The sequence below is a fragment of the Rhipicephalus microplus genome, unplaced genomic scaffold (genome assembly GCF_043290135.1).
Source record: "Rhipicephalus microplus isolate Deutch F79 unplaced genomic scaffold, USDA_Rmic scaffold_115, whole genome shotgun sequence".
In the NCBI taxonomy this organism is placed as follows: domain Eukaryota; kingdom Metazoa; phylum Arthropoda; class Arachnida; order Ixodida; family Ixodidae; genus Rhipicephalus; species Rhipicephalus microplus.
The window spans coordinates 312,947-317,330 of NW_027464687.1; the positions used below are offsets into that span (position 1 = coordinate 312,947).

The 4,384-nt window shown below is 57.4% G+C and overlaps 1 non-coding gene across 1 annotated transcript; it reads right to left on the reverse strand.

Annotated features, from left to right (window-relative positions):
* Positions 1-339: 339 nt before the first annotated feature.
* On the reverse strand, positions 340-2,154 carry LOC142790583 (small subunit ribosomal RNA). Its single transcript, XR_012889628.1, has one exon. It is a non-coding gene; the product is annotated as a small subunit ribosomal RNA (ribosomal RNA).
* Positions 2,155-4,384: the final 2,230 nt, after the last annotated feature.

The following is a 4,384-nucleotide window of genomic DNA, read 5'->3' on the forward strand; positions in this document are numbered from 1 at the left end:
TAACCACGACTCGCCGTTCGCGCTCCGCCGCTCCTGTTTACAGTACTAGGCGGTCCCGCAGCGGTCGGGTCGCGCATTTCGAGCGCTTCGAGCCACGGTGCAGTGGCGGGTCGAAAGCCGACCTATGAGTGCGTTGCGCCGTTTGTACCCGCGTCCGCCACCTGGCCGACCGTCCAAGGTCGCGGTGTTGGCGTCCGCTGGGCGCAACAATTTGTCACGGGGTGCCGCTCCACATTCAGGCAGCCCCGTGGGGAAAAGCCGACCCCGCGTCCAAACGGGGTCAGCGGCAGAAAGTGTCGGGCGCAGACGCAGCTGAGGCGCTCACCCTTCACAATCCGTTAATGATCCTTCCGCAGGTTCACCTACGGAAACCTTGTTACGACTTTTACTTCCTCTAAATGATCAAGTTTGGTCATCTTTCCAACAGACCGGCGCAACCGAAAGGCCGCGCCGGACATCGGTCCGAAGACCTCACTAAATCATTCAATCGGTAGTAGCGACGGGCGGTGTGTACAAAGGGCAGGGACGTAATCAACGCGAGCTTATGACTCGCGCTTACTGGGAATTCCTCGTTCAAGGGGAACAATTGCAAGCCCCTATCCCAATCACGAAAGAAGTTCCACGGGTTACCCAGTCTTTTCAGACAGGGATAAAGACACGCTGCTTCCTTCAGTGTAGCGCGCGTGCGGCCCCGGACATCTAAGGGCATCACAGACCTGTTATTGCTCTGTTTCGTGCGGCTAGGAGCCGCTTGTCCCTCTAAGAAGGTTGTAAGGTGCTGGGAACCCCGCACCTATTTAATAGGCTAGAGTCTCGTTCGTTATCGGAATTAACCAGACAAATCGCTCCACCAACTAAGAACGGCCATGCACCACCATCCACCGAATCAAGAAAGAGCTCTCAATCTGTCAATCCTCCCAGTGTCCGGGCCGGGTAAGTTTTCCCGTGTTGAGTCAAATTAAGCCGCAGGCTCCACTCCTGGTGGTGCCCTTCCGTCAATTCCTTTAAGTTTCAGCTTTGCAACCATACTTCCCCCGGAACCCAAATACTTTGGTTTCCCGGAAGCTGCCCGCCGAGTCATTTGAGTAACTCAGGCGGATCGCTGGTTGGCATCGTTTATGGTCAGAACTAGGGCGGTATCTGATCGCCTTCGAACCTCTGACTTTCGTTCTTGATCAATGAAAACATTCTTGGCAAATGCTTTCGCAGTAGTTCGTCTTGCGACGGTCCAAGAATTTCACCTCTAGCGCCGCAATACGAATGCCCCCGTCCGTCCCTCTTAATCATTACCTCGTATTCCAAAAACCAACAGAACAGAAACGAGGTCTTGTTCTATTATTCCATGCAAGTTTATTCAGGCGACTCGCCTGCGTTGAGCACTCTAATTTTTTCAAAGTAAAAGCACCGGCCATCTCGAGGCACACAATGAAGTGCACCAAGAAAGAACCGGCATGATGTTCAGTCCGAGCCGTCGCATCGGGTAGATGCACTACTCGTCTGGAACTGAGATCCAACTACGAGCTTTTTAACCGCAGCAGCTTTAGTATACGCTATTGGAGCTGGAATTACCGCGGCTGCTGGCACCAGACTTGCCCTCCAATTGATCCTCGTTAAAGGATTTAGAGTGTACTCATTTCAATTACGGGGCCTCAAAAGAGTCCCGTATTGTTATTTTTCGTCACTACCTCCCCGTGCCGGGAGTGGGTAATTTGCGCGCCTGCTGCCTTCCTTGGATGTGGTAGCCGTTTCTCAGGCTCCCTCTCCGGAATCGAACCCTGATTCTCCGTTACCCGTAACAACCATGGTAAGCAAGTAACCTACCATCGAAAGTTGATAAGGCAGACACTTGAAAGAAACGTCGCCGGCTCGTGGCCATGCGATCAGCACAAAGTTATCCAGAGTCACCACACAATACGGGCCGAAACCCGATCGATCTTGGTCTAATAAAAGCACCCGTTACCCAAAGGGCTCCAGGCTCACTGCATGTATTAGCTCTAGAATTGCCACAGTTATCCAAGTAGGAAGAAACGATCTAAGGAACCATAACTGATTTAATGAGCCATTCGCGGTTTCGCCTTATTTCGGCATGTACTTAGACATGCATGGCTTAATCTTTGAGACAAGCATATGATTACTGGCAGGATCAACCAGGTAATCGTTCGACTGCGCGTCCGTCCTCGCCTTCGGCGGGCCGGACGCAGTCTGTGTGCGGCGGAGGCCACCTTCAGGCGCCCCAACACGCTTATTTTGCACTCCGAGATGACGGCGTTCGAGCTCGCTACGGCACAACCTTCCCGAAAGACGAGTGGGAGCCGTGCGGCAAGAAGCACGTTCATGCTCGCTCTTTTTCGTTGCATCGACTCGGTCGCGCCGTGCGGGTTGCCCAAGCCCGCTGCACTGTCGGTGGACCGGCCGGAACAAGCAACGGAGCCGAGACTGCAAAGCCGCCAGACGACGGGTCACGCCCGCGTCTTCGGCGCTTTCGCATCTGAATCGCCCGAGGACGACACGGAACACACCTCGATATCGTGGTAAAACGGCACCGTCCGACAACCAGCCCCTAACGCATCAAGCGGATGAGGCTGCAGACGACTGCCGTGGATTCCCCTGGAGCAGACCCGAGGACACGCTTGACGAGGCCGAAGCCCGCCGCATATCAGACACCCGGTCGCTTTCGCGTACGCCGCTCACGAGAACCCCCACATAATAGCAGCGATAAGTACCCAGACCTCCTTGGGCACTAATACGAGCGTACTCGAGAAAATTTCACCGCGGGTGTGCCCCGAAACGTGTGGCACGTTGAGCGTGCCACAAGTCTACGTCGCTCTCAAACCCGCCGAGGTCGTAGAATTTGCGACCCTACTCACGAAATTCCCACCGAGGATACGGCCGCAAACGTACCGCACCTTGGGTAGGCCACGAGTTTGTGCAACACTACGCTGACGGCACAGCACCGAGGTCGTGCGCGCACGCACGGGAAAATTCCGCCGCGGTTTCTGCCGAAAACGTGAGGCACCACGACTCTCCGCAAGTTCGCGTCGACTGCGAAAGACCGAAGTCGTGAACGACGTGTCCGCTACTCGCCGCCGACACGCTGGACACCAAACGTACAACGACTCGACGGCGTCGTAGAGGCCCACGACGCGGTTTTCCTTAACGACGTCTCGGCGTGGCACCGACAGGTTAGAACGGCCGACCAACGTTCCCTGTCCGCCGTTCGGCTCAGTCGAAGGGCTCGGCGACTTCGGCAACGCTGCGAAGCCGCACGGTGACGCACGCCATGTCCCCATTTTTTTTTTTTTTCTTTCTGCGTCTGCCGGGGTGCCCCTATAATAGCAGCGATAAGCACCCAGACCGCCGTGGGTCGCTCGCCCCGGCTGACGTGGTTTTTCGTACTCCTGCGGCGGTCGCCGTCAAGCACGTCCAAATACGCTACTTTCGTGGGCGCATTCACGCTCTTTCGCTTCGCCGGAGTGCCAGCACTCACTCTGCCAAAAACGGCGAACATCCGAGCGGCGGTTCCCACTTTTGCGTCGGCGTCGCAAACCCCGCCCCGGCAGACGAGGTTTGCCGTACTCGTGCGACGGTGGCCGGCGGGCACGTCGAAAGACGCCGATATCGTGCGCGAATTGGCGCACCTTGGCTTCACCGGAGTGCCGCCACTGACTCCTCCAAAAACGGCGAAGATCCGAGCGGCGCTTCCCACTTTCGCATCGGCGTCCCGAACTCCGCCCCGGCTGACGCGGTTTACCGTACTCGTGCGACGGTCGCCGGCGAGCACGTGGAAAGACGCCGATATCGTGCCCGAATCGGCTCCGTTCGGCTTCGCCGGAGTGCCAGCACTGGCTCGGCGAAAGACGACGAACATCCGAGCGACGGTTCTCACTATTGCGTACGCGTCGCAAACCCCGCCCCGGCAGACGCACTTTGCCGTACTCGTGCGACGGTCGCCGGCGAGCACGTAGAAAGACGCCGATATCGTGCCGGAATCGGCCCCGTTTGGCTTCGCCGGAGTGCCAGCACTCACTCGGCCACAAACGGCGAACATCCGAGCGGCGGTTCCCACTTAGCCGTCGGCGTCCCGAACTCCGCCCCGGCAGACGCGGTTGCCGAGCTCGTGCGACTAGCGACCGCGAAGCCGTCTCGCGACGCCGCTTTCGTGCGCGGCTCCCACTGCGACCTGGGTCACCCGAGGTCGACGAGCAAGAAAGAATGTCGAAAAAAAATTTTTTTTTTTTTGCGTCTGCCGGGGTGCCCCTATAATAGCAGCGATAAGCACCCAGACCGCCATGGGTCGCTCGCCCCGGCTGACGTGGTTTTTCGTTTTCCTGCGGTGGTCGTCGTCAAGCACGTCCAAACACGCCACTTTCGTGGGCGCATTCGC